Here is a 12891-nt window from a genome sequence, read left to right as displayed (position 1 = left end):
CTCCAGTGTCGGACAGCCCACTACCTCTCTAGGTAACTGGTTCCATTGTCATATGGCTCTAACAGTTAGCAAGTTTTTCCTAATGTCCAGTCGAAATCTGGCTTCCTGCAACTTGAGCCCATTATTCCATGTCCTGCACTCTGGGATGATTGAGAAGAGATCCCGGCCCTCCTCTATGAGACAACCTTTCATATACTTGAAGAGTGCTATCATATCTCCCCTCAGTCTTCTCTTCTCCAGGCTAAACATGCCCAGTTCTTTCAGTCTCTCCTCATAGGGCTTGGTTTCTAGTCCCCTGATCATCCTTATTGCCCTCCTCTGAACCTGTTCCAGTTTGTCTGCATCCTTCTTGACGTGCAGAGACCAGAACTGGACGTAGTATTCAAGATGAGGCCTAACCAGTGCTGAATAGAGGGGAACTAATACTTCACGCAAATTGGAAACTATACTTCTGTTAATACAGCCTAATATAGCATTTGCCTTTTTTGCAGCCACATCACACTGTTGACCCATATTCAGCTTGTGATCAACAACAATTCAAAGATCCTTCTCCCATGTCGTATGGCTGAGCCAAGTATCCCCCATCTTATAACTGTGCATTTGGTTTCTTTTTCCTAAGTGTAGAACTTTGCATTTATCCCTGTTGAATTTCATTCTGTTGTTTTCAGCCCAATGCTCTAGCCTATCAAGGTCCCTTTGAATTTTCTTTCTGTCTTCCAGGGTATTAGCTATACCCCCCAATTTTGTATCATCTGCAAATTTGATAAGCATGCTCTGTACCTCCTCATCCAAGTCATTAATAAAAATGTTGAAGAGCACTGGGCCCAGGACCGAGCCCTGTGGTATCTGACTCGTTACTTCCACCCAGTTTGAGAAGGAACCATTGATAAGCACTCTTTGAGTACAATTCTGGAGCCAGCTGTGGATCCACCTGATTGCTGTTCCATCCAGCCCACATTTAGCTAGCTTGCTAATCAGAATATCATGGGGCACTTTGTCAAAAGCTTTGCTGAAGTCGAGATATATTATGTCCACAGCATTCCCACAGTCTACAAGGGAGGTTACCCGATCAAAAAATGAGATAAGATTAGTTTGGCAGGATTTGTTCTTTATAAATCCGTGTTGGCTCCTAGTAATCACTGCATTGTTTTCAAGGTGTTTACAGATTGACTGTTTTATAATCTACTCCAGAGTTTTTCCAAGGATTGATGTTAGGCTGACTGGTCTGTAGTTCCCCGGTTCCTCCTTCTTGCCCTTTTTGAAGATAGGGACAATCAGATGCTGTGGTCCCCATTTCTTTTAAAGCATTCCATAGTTTTTCATGATCTACACAGTCAAAGGCTTTGCTGTAATCTATAAAGCACAGGGTGATTTCCTCCTGAAATTCCTTGGTCCGTCCCATCATCCCACATATGTGTGCAATATGATCTCTGGTGCCTCTTCCCTTTCTAAATCTAGCATGGTAGTTGTTTGGGATATTAAGGCAATAGTTAGATAATTACTGCATTCCCTGGGATCCCCTTTTTTTGGAACTAGGATGTATATTGAATGCTTCCAGTCTATGGGCCATTATTTAGTTTTCCATATTTCTTGACAGATTTTTGACAAATTTTGGACAGATTCAGTCTCAGTAGCTTGTAGCAACTCTATTGGTATGCCATCTATTCCTGGTGATTTGTTTCTTCCAAATATTTTAAGAGCAGATTTCACCTCACATTCTAAAATTTCTGGTTCTTCATCATACAGTTCTTCCATGAATGAATCTGTTATCCTTGCATCTCTTTTATAGAGTTCTTCAGTGTATTGCTTCCATCTTCCTTTTATTTCATCTCGATCAGTCAGTGTGTTCTCCTGTTGATTATTCACTCGTGATTAAACTCGTGGTTTAAATTTCCCTTTCATTTCTCTAATCTTTTGGAATAGGACTCTTGTTCTATCCTTTTTGTTGTCGTCTTCTATTTCTAGACAATTAGTATTGTAATAGTTCCCTTTGTCCCTACGTACTAGTCGCTGTATTGTTGCATTTAGGGTTCTAACTGTGTTTCTTTCTCCTTTTGCTTTTGCTTTTCTTCTCTCTTTAACCATCACCATTTTAAGAGTTTCTTCAGACATCCATTAAGGCTTTTCTCTCTTTTACCTAGAGATATTATATTTTTGCATTCTTCCCTGATAATGTCTCTGACTTCACTCCATTGTCCTTCTAGGTCTCTGTCAAGTTTAACGCCTCAAATCTATTCATTATTTCATCTTTCTATTTTTCTGGGATGTTATTTAAATTGTATTTTGGCATTTTGGCTTTGTTATTCTTCTATAGCTTTATTCTGATTTTCGATATGACCAGTTCATGATCTGTACCGCAGTCTGCTCCTGGTCTTGTTTTTGCAGAGAGTATGGAACTTCTCCATCTTCTGCTACCAATTATATTGTTGCGGCCCTCCCCCAATCTCCGAGCGGTGAGATTTCGGGGGTCCCTGCGCTCCTCCAGGGTTTGGTTTCCTTTGGGAAGAAGGTCAGTGGAGACTGCGGTGTCTTTATGAAATATGGTTTATTTATTTACACACATTCCAACCTGAGCTTAGGATGGAGGAGTTCAAGGTATCAGCAGTCCAATATTCAGCTTTTCCATCTGGGTTGCAGGAGGCACCTCAAAAGCCATGGTGCAGAGAGCCTGTCTCTCTCTGCCTGCCTGCAGCCCCAGCCATTCTCTAGCCACACGAAAATTACAAGCACACTTCTGCTAGCTGCCAGCAGTGGGGGAGAGGCTCTCCTCTAGAGTTTTAATGACAAAAGGGGTCTTCCTAGCCCAGCCTTTCCCAACCAGTGTGCCTCCAGATGTTGTTGGACTACAACTCCCGTCAGCCTCAGCCAGCATTGCCAATGGTCAGGAAAGTTCAGAAAGGCTGTCCTAGCCCATTCTCCATTGCTAGGCAACTGATCAGCCCATTATGTTACCTGGCCAATCTATTTGGTTAATAAAAGACTCGTTTGACCAGCAGAGAGTTCCTCATTCCAAGGCACAGGATTCCAAGTCAGAGGCTGGAAAGGGGACCCACAGGAATCATCCAGTCCAACCCCCCATGCTCATAACAATATAATCAATTTGATTCCTATACTGACCATTTGATGATGTCCACGTGTACAGTCATCTTTTCGGTTGCTCAAAAAATGTGTTTGCAAGAAACAAATTATTGGCTTTACAGAATTCAATAAGTCGTTCTCCTGCTTCATTTCTATCTCCTAAGCCCTATTTCCCCACAATTCCTAGTTCTTCTCTGTTCCCTACTTTTCCATTCCAGTCCCCCATGATTATCAGAACATCTTGTGTTGGTGTGTGATCAATGCTTCCTGTACCTCTGCATAAAATCTCTCCAATTCTTTTTCTTCTGCGTTTGACGTTGGAGCATAGACTTGGATGATGGTCATGTGATAGGTGTCCCATTAAATCTCATTGATATCACTTGCTCAGACCTTGCGTTATAGGTCCTAATTGCTTTTGCTACATCACATCTCACTATTAAAGCAACCCCATTTCTTCTTGGTTTCTCATTTCCTGCATAAAATATTTTGTAGTTGCCTGACTGAAAATGTCCCATTCCAGTCCATTTTAATTCACTCACACCAAGTATTGTAATGTTGATGCGTTCCATTTCTTGCTAGACAATTTCTAACCTTCCCTGGTTCATGCTTCTCACATTCCATGTTCCTGTTGTGTACATTGTACAGCTCTGAACTCTCCTGTTGCATCTGTGCGCATCAGCCTCTGGGCTTCCTTTCAGCTTCGATCCAGTTGTGTTATTAGTCACAGCGCTACTCACACTTGTTCTTTGTTCTTCCCCAGTAGCTTGATGAGTGCCTTCTGATCTATCTCATGTTGCATATGTCTACACTTTTTATGTGTCTCTTCCTCCATCTTCCTGGGGAGGAAGCAGGATTCTCTGGCCCCAATACACTATGTGTGGATTGGGCCCTCTGATTCACAAAAGAGGACAACATACAATTTGCATATGCTTTGTGCTGTGTGCATATTTGTATCCTCTTTTGCAGGTGGCTTGGAGGGCTCAAAAATAAAGCAGTGGCCACACATGTAATAAAATGCCTACCATATAAAATACAAACAGAAAATGATTAACCTGTTGAATTTCTGCTTGCCACACAGCTGTTAAAGGCACAAAACCTCCACTTTCTCCCAATGCCAACCTTAAACCAAAGCCTAGACTGCAATCCTGTACCCAGGTAATGGGAGTAAACCCCATTCAGCACAAAGATACTTACTTCTTAGTATACCATTCTACTGTAAGTTAACTGTGCCATGAATTCTTAATTTGTGCCTTGTCTTTAGCCCCTAAACAACAAGAGACATGCCTTAGCCTCTTCACAAAGTTTCACATTTTGCATTTGCCTTGGGGGGAGGGCAGAATTTTTAAATGTCCACCCACACTTATTGTGTAGTAGTATTTGCAGAAAATAACTTTTAGGGAGTACCTGATCTCAGACAAATCCACCCCAGGAAAGATGCATCCTCATTGCTAGGAAAAAAGGAAGGGCAACTATGAAGTTTCCAAAGACTAGAAAATGAGACAGAAGCAGGGAAAGCATGTGATGTGACATGCATGTATGTTGTGTTTTATGCTTATGTATACTGATATTTATGGCAAGAGTTGATATTAGAACATTTAAGGTAAGTGGTGAGCGTTGGGAGGGGGAATGAGCAAGTTGAATGCTGGAATATGCTGGTTGGTGATTGACTGAGTGTTGAATGTTTATATTTGAGAGTGTGACAGTTGGATAAGGCTGGAATAGTATTTAGATAGGGTTGTGTGGAGGGTGGTAGATAGGCAGGATAGGTTCAACATGTGATTATACTTCTGGGTTTAGATTGAGGGGGGTTGGAGATAGAATAGGAATATTATAGAGTGGGTAAGATAGGTAGGACTTTAAGAGCTTAAATAGCTTTTAGTAACTTAAGCATAAGAGCAAGAGAAATATATTGAAACCATATCTTATGAACACAACGTGAACTAGCTCTTTTTAAATAACATCTGTACTTTAATATTGTTTTGTTTTCACACACATGCCTTGTCATTGGCTACACTAAGGGTGAATCAGATACATTTATCTTTGGTGGCAGCAAGTACCTGAAGGAGTGCTACAGGGCTCAACTCAGAGCTGTGGGCTTTAAAGAGACGGAGTGTCAAAGGGTACCTGCACATTTTACCTACAATTTTCTTTCTAAGAGGGCTAGATAATTGCATTATGAAAAAGCTCAGAGTTTGGGCCGCATGCTGGCTGTGGGCCTGGTACATTTGTACCTACCTCTCAATGGCCCTGATCCTCCTTTTCTAGCTACTCCATTCTCTCCTTGCCCCAACACACACAGTTTTTGGGTTTTCCCCTCTCAACACTCAACATTCTATGGACACTAACCTGGGCAGAAACATCTGTGATAAGTACTTTACTTTGATCAGTCTGCATGCTCTAATTATACCCAATGCAATTTTCCCCATTTGCTCATTTCCCCCTTTTACTAACATAATGGGTAGAACAAAGATCCAGATGCCTCTTGACACTTCACTGATGGAAAGAAAGGTAGCCATCTCTTTCCACAGACATCCAATAATGGAGCAATAACAACTAAGCAAAACGTTAGAGCTACACAGCTGAGAAAGAAATTCAGGTAGCCCTTATTCAATTGTATGTTTCTTCTTTCAAAGCTAAAACATGGACGCAAAAGATAAAGGTCACCTGAGAAATGCAGCAAGAAATAGCCACCTCATGGTAGAACATTAATCTTTGCCCTAATGTTTAGAATGCTCATCCAGTATATTGGCAACATCGTGCCTGGAATCTCTACACCAGGCATGAAAAACCTGTGGCCCTCCAGATGTTGCTGGATTCTAGCTGCCATTAGTCAGTATGGCCAAAGCTTAGGGATGACAGGAGATGTACTCCAACAACATCAGGGTAGAGCAGGACCGGCCCTGTAGCCAGCGTTCCTTGTTAGATGGAGCAGCCACATTTCTAGGTGGGGGGGAGGTACATAGCACCAGCCAATCCCCCTCTCAATGTTGGAGAGGATGTGAGTGCCAGGCCAGGGAAGGGAAAGGTGATGCCCTTCCCCCTCACTCTTCCTGCATGCAAAGAGTGTGTTAACTTACATAAAGTGAACAGAAACTTTAGTATGAACATCAGAAATTAGTATGGAATATGGAATGTTCCACAAGAAAAAAAAGGATGTTAAGGATACAGTGAACAAGGGGATAACATAAGGGGTTGACTCTTTCTTGAGGGTTCCTGCTTCTAGTCTTGTTCCTGACCTTTAGATTTTCCTTCCTGGTGGACAATCAAGCGAAAACATTTTGGGGGCTCTTCTAGAGGCTATTGTTGTGCACTCATCCTGCCTTATTCAATGAATTTTTCAGAGTGTCCTCTTCTTAAATTGTTCCTGTTCTTAAAACAAGTTGTCATTCTTTAAATGGAGGCTGTCATTGTCTGTCATGTCACAAATTAAAAAGACAAATTTCCAAAAGAAAAGCCGGGGGGGGGAGTGAAAAGAAAAACAAAAGACAGTGATGATTTCCTAAACGCAATACCATACCAACCACAACAAGATTCCTATGAGTATGCATAGGCAAAAAACTCAGCGTCCTGCAACCAGGGTTCCTAACCAAAAACCAAAACTTAAAAAAAAAACGGTAACAAGTCTGCCAAGATCACAGAAATCCCCATGCGGCACATCCTGACCCAGGGGTTGCAGTTAGCGCAGAATGCTGTGGCACCATTGTTGACATGAGTGAGACCCTATCAGCACATAATAACTCTGCTCTGAAATCTGCACTGCTTGTCAACTTGCTACCAGGCCAAGTTCAAAGTTAAGGAACGCCTCTCCCGATATGAACCGGCCCGTACACTACGGTCTACTACGAAGGCCCTCCTCCGGGTTCCGACTCATAGGGAAGCCCGGAGAGTGGTGACAAGATCTAGGGCCTTCTCAGTGGTGGCCCCCGAACTATGGAATGGTCTCCCCGAGGAGGTGCGCCTGGCACCGACACTATCATCTTTTTGGCACCAGGTTAAAACCTTTCTCTTCTCTGAGGCATTTTAATTCCTGTTAATTTTAAATTATTATAATTTGATTTTAGACTGTATAGTTTTTTGTACAGTTTTGTATTGTGATATACTGTATTGTGTTATTTTTATTGTATTTTTAATGTTCACCGCCCAGAGAGCTGTTGCTAGTCGGGCGGTATATAAGCTTAATTAATTAATTAAATAAATAAATAAAGTGTGCTTTCCATGTTGCAGGTGCCACTTAGTACTTGTTCTGCTCTTGTAAGAAATTAATCCTTTAATGTGGCAGCACCTACACTTTGTAACTCCCTGCCTACTGACATGAGGCAGGTGCCTTCATTGTATTCTTTTTGGCACCTGCTAAAACAGGTGTATAGAAGCTATTATGCTTTTTATCTGTTTTTAACTCATTGTTGGTTTTATTATTTTGAATGTTATTAAATATCTGTGTTTAACTGGTTTTGCCAATAATTTTATTTTTATTCCTTCTGTAAACCGGTTTGAGGCTTTTTATAATAAAGTGGTAAATAAATGTTGTAAGTAAAATACATAAATAAATTTCACATTCACTGTGGCCCTTGGGTCTCTTTCCTCTTTTAGAAACAAATGAATCTACCTTATACTGACTTAGGCCATTTGTTACCATCTAGTTCAGTACTGATGACATGGACTAGCATTGGCTCTCCAGGACTCCAGGTAACATTCTTTTCAAGAGATTGGATTTTGGACCTTTGCATGCAAAGCATGTGCCCTACCACAGAGCTACAGCCCTTCCACTGTTTAAAAAATTATCTTTAAAAATTGTTCACTAATGAATGCACAAAATACCTAGGGCAGATCCACACTATGCATTTAAAGCACATTCAACATACATTCGAAGTACATGAATCCCACCACAGAATTATGGGAACTGTAGTTTGTTAAGGGTGGTGGGAACTATAACTGTGAGGGAGAACTACACTTCCCATGCTTGAGGGAAGTCACACACTTTAAATGCGAGTTGGATGTGCTTTAAATGTATTATGTGGATCTGCATTACTTCATAAACTTTGCCTGCATGTAAATCATTTTAATATTTTTTAAAAATAGAAATCAGCTACAAAATTGACTTGGTGACCATGGGCTACTCACCATCTCTCAGCCTAATCTGCCTCTCAGGGTGAAAACAACAGAGGGGGACTATGACCACCCCAAGGAAGAAGGGCACACTTAAAATGTAGAGGAAATAATAATTTACAACCATAGTGTGAAATCAGATACATATTGAGGCATGGTATGAAGAAATATTTATATAAGCACGAATGTCAAAGATGTTTATTATTTACACAACCTGTAAAGATATTTATAGTACAATCCTATGCAGTTTATTCAGAAGCAAATCCCAAAGTATTCAATGGGGCTTACTCAAACAGGGAAGTGTGCACAGAACTGCAGCTTCAAGTAATAAGGAACTTCACTCACCGAACCCAAAATTCAGAATCATGCCACTTTAAGCTATTTTGCAGCTGTTAGTACTTGTTTTTATGGTTATTGGATTTTAAAGGGATTTGTTTCTTGCTGCAAGCTGTCTTGGGGCTTATCCAAACGGAGTGGGATAATCCACAATTTCCATATTCGGTTTGTCATCTGATAGTCCTTACTTTGCCTTTTAGTTTGCTCTTTCCCAATTTAAAAAAAATGCTTTTTTGCACCTGCACACGCAGCGGTAAGACCCCTACATTATTTTCGCTTTTTCCAAGCTCCGCCTCTAAAACCTCCCACTATCAACCAATTGGTCAGCAAAAAAATTATGTATGCTCCTCTCCCCCTTTGCAACGAAGCACAATATGGCTGTAAAGGAGTTCTCGCCTGGGAAGGAAAGGCTGCTGGTCGGTTTCACGCCTGCCTTGTTTGTATTTGCGATATTATGCTTAAACGAATGTATGCTTTTCTGCCTTTATTGATATTTAAGGAGATACACACGCTGGCAATTGCACTTATTTCTCCAAAAAAGCAAGAAACGTGTCACCTGCCCTTCTCCCTTTCCTTCCCACTGACAATGAAATTGACAAAGCTTTCCAGAGCAGGCTTGAAACCGACCAGAAGCCCTTTTCTAAGTTTGTATTTGCGATATTACACTTAAATGAATGTATGCTTTTCTGATTTGAAGCAAAACCCCCAGCAAGTACAATGAAATTGACAAAGCTTTCTGAGGCAGGCTGAAACCGACCACCTGTGCTTTCTTGCTTGCTGTGCACTGCAGATCTCACCCAGAGCGGCCACCCAGTTTGCAGGCTGGCAAAAAATAAAATGCATCTGCGCAGTAGTTGCAGACACACACCCCAACACCCCGCCATTGCGATGATTGGTTCAATTTTTCTGGGCTCATTCTCGCACATGCGCAAAAGTGCAGATACGTGATTGGCTGGAATGAGGAGAAGGGGCAAGGGGAAACGTCCAAGAACCACCCATCAGCTGTAAAGTCCGCGGTATTGCATCCGAACTGCTGAAGACACAACGGATGATTCCCAATTTTAAACAGTAAATCGCATTTTTGCCAGTATTGCAAGGAGCAGATTTAACCTGCGAAAATGCGTAACAGCGCGAGACGTCATTTGGACAACCGAAAAATAATGAACACACATAGCGGGCGTGTCACACATTTTGCAGTCGTCTGGATGAGCCCTTGGTTTCCAATCCTTGGTTTCCAAGGGTTGTTGGAAATATTCCATACACACACACTGCAGATGTAAAAATACATACATCCCATATAAAAGTTTATTGTCAAAACCAGTTGGTCATTGCAGAACTTTTTTTTTTTAAAAAAATCAGTATTAGTTTCCCACCAAATAAAAACAGTGACACCTAGTAAGCCCTGCCTAATTGCTTTAAAATAAAAAAGATTGGAGGGGGAGAGAAAGATTTACAACACAATCCTTTGCTATGTTCACTCAAAAGTCCCATCAGTTTGTAGCACAAGCCTAACCATGTCTACTCAAAAGTAAATCCTACTGAATTCAGTGGGTTTTACTTCCAGGTTTGTGGGATTAGCGTTGCAGCTTTATTCCCAGAAAAGCGAGTATTGGATTAAAGCTTCATATTGGAAAGGTTTTCAACACAGGCTATGAATTAGACAAATAAACTGCCCTCTTCAACAGCCCAGGAAAATTTAAACTTGTTTGACTCCTTATAATTAGAAAAGTATACCACATTGCAGTGGCATCATTAGCTGCAGCATGTACACTTTTTCAAATTTCTATTCATAAATTATTTGAAAGATAAAATGTATAATATACTATTTTTGGCAAGTAATTAAAAATACCTGCATGCTCACTTTTATTATCATCATACCTGATTTTTTTTTTTTACTATGCATTCCTGCCAATATCCTGCTGTGATCTTCAGTTCTAGATTTCCTGCTATATTATTGCAGAGAGAAAGGCAATCTTGCTGCTGCTGAGTTATACACTCACTCAACTTCTGAAAATGAAACTGTTTTCAGGATTTGCAGTTGGTTCTAGCTACTGCATGGAGGTCAGCAAATCTCTCATCAGTCACAACCCTGACTCTCTTATTACCTTCACTTAAAGCCTGAAAGGGCAGGGATTAGAGCAGCCAACTTCTAACAGAAGTTGTGGGGGGGGGGGCTGATATTTTGGTGTACATCTTTTGAACCAGACCATCTAGAAATTTACTTTTTTTAAAATGAAAGCTAAGAGTCAAGAGATTGGGGTGACTCACCCGGAGACTGAGTGTGGACCCCAAAAATCAGAGTCTCTGGGCAAAAACCAGAGACCTACCTATAGGCAATTTAGGTTGCAGCAGCGGGAGGTCATTTCTAGGCGTACTCACTCACTCTCCCCTTTGGCTTTCTCATTCACCCTGTACCAGCTCTTTTCCATTCCCATCTACAAGGCTGGCAGCTGCTTTGTCTTGAGCAAAGACAAGGAGCCTCTTCTCTCCCACCCTGTTTTGAGCTATTGAGAGGAGGGAAAGAATCCATCCTCACTTTAAGTGAAAGCAAATCCCACCAAATAGGCAAGAAACAGGAGAGCCACTTTGTCTATACTAGTAGGATCTCGACCCAGCATTGTCCATTTTAAAACAGAACATAATGGTGATATACTTAGGTGGGGACTTCCTTGCTGAAGTCTATTCTTGAGTATAAAAAGAGGCAAAAAAAAAGGTGGAGCCTTTCTGCCTCCCTTACTGTACTGGGATTCATTCAGTTGGGGTCTATGTGTAGGATTGCTATGGATTGTGGTTGTCTATTATGGTTAATGGAGTTGGAAGTGCATTTTTCTAGGGTGTTGTTGCATGCTGTCTTCCCTCCCATAGTAAACCTGAGGATATGTTAACATTAGTTTCAGTTTTACTCTGCTGTGCTGTGGTTATCACAAATGACACCACTGTTTTGGGCAAGAAATTGAGCATAGATAGGGTCACAAATGAATGTGAGGGGTGAGGAGGATCTTTTAAAGAGGATTCATAGTTTTCTAGCATCTACATCAATCATAACTAACACTGACACTTTGGAATTCCCTCTCCTTACATATTAGACAGGTGCCATCTCTGTTATCTTTTCAGCTCCTACTGAAGACCTTCCTCTTTCAACAAGCCTTTTAAGTAGAGACCTTATTCCAGTCTGCATCTGTGTTAGAATTGCTTTTTAATGTTCTTAAAGCCATTTTTAAAAAAGATGCTTTGTTTCAACATGTTTTTAAAGATGTTTTGTTTTAATAAGTTTTGGAGCACTTCTGGTGTTTTTGTTCGCCTCCCTGGGCTCCTTCTGGAAGAAAGGGTGGGATATAAATTTAATAAATAAACAAATAAACTAGAGGGTAGAGTGCCACCAGTCAGCTTTCATCAGTTTTCATCTGATGCAGGATCCCATGTTTTTCCTCCTCCTTTTAACCCTTTAATTAAGCTAGCCACCAATATGCCCCAATTGCTATTTTCTGTGACAAAGGAAAGTACATTTACAACAAGGCTGGCTAATTTGTGGCCCTCCAGATGTTGTTAGACTCCAGCTCCCATCAGCCCCAACCAGGATAGACAGATGTAGCCCAACAATATTTGATTTACAATAAAAATTGCTGTGTTGTTGTCATCCCCCTTCTGCAAGCCTGGTCTCTCTGCTTCCTGCTCCCAGCATACACCAGGAACTGCTCTGTAAGAGATAAGGCATTTTAAAATGTGTTTGATAACAGTTAGATGAAACTTTAAAAATAATTATGCGTTATGAAACTAAACCCAAACCTCCAGGGCTCTTACAAGCCAAAACACCACTGTGAAGGAAGAAGGGGCAGAACTGCCAGCTGCAAAAGCACCATGTTCTTGTAACAGTCATCATGGCTTATTACTTTTATTCATGTTGTGTAATGTTTTCTTCTTTCTATTTTACTGACATTTTACAACCCCAATGTATGCTGAATGGAAATCAGCTGGCAAAAAGAAAGAAACCAAAAACTTGTGTTCATCACGAAATGTGTATCAAAGGTAGAACTGCAACATCTCTATTAATTCATTTACCTTGAAGTCACCATTACAAAAAGATGGGAATGCTGAAGCACACATGCACAGTAGATTTGCATATGGGGTAATAACACTTGCCAAACTTGATAGACTTTGGAAATGAGAGACAAGAACATCTCACCTGAAACCAAGATAAAATGTTTTAGATCACTTGTGATTTCAGCAGTCCTTTATGAACGGGAAACTTGGGCTGTATCAGTAAAAGCAGAAGAGAACAACTTAAGCTTGTGAATTCAATTTCTATGGAGTTGTAAACTGCCTAATTCAGAATGTGAAAATAAACATTAAAACATCACTGGGATACCATAC

The 12891-nt window shown here is 40.8% G+C and overlaps 1 long non-coding RNA gene across 1 annotated transcript in view; it reads left to right on the top strand.

The window, feature by feature from the left end:
- LOC133382248 (uncharacterized) overlaps window positions 1-12563 on the top strand; it is a 150443-nt gene extending 137880 nt beyond the window's left edge. The window contains exons 6-7 of the long non-coding RNA XR_009761873.1: window positions 7669-7764; window positions 12492-12563. This is a non-coding gene — a long non-coding RNA (uncharacterized LOC133382248). The remainder of the gene's footprint in view (window positions 1-7668; window positions 7765-12491) is intronic.
- The last annotated feature ends 328 nt before the right edge of the window (window positions 12564-12891 follow it).

The sequence above is a fragment of the Rhineura floridana genome, chromosome 3 (genome assembly GCF_030035675.1).
Source record: "Rhineura floridana isolate rRhiFlo1 chromosome 3, rRhiFlo1.hap2, whole genome shotgun sequence".
NCBI classification, from domain to species: Eukaryota; Metazoa; Chordata; class Lepidosauria; order Squamata; family Rhineuridae; genus Rhineura; species Rhineura floridana.
Note: the sequence above shows the minus strand (reverse complement) of the source record. Positions and strands in the feature narration are given on the sequence as shown.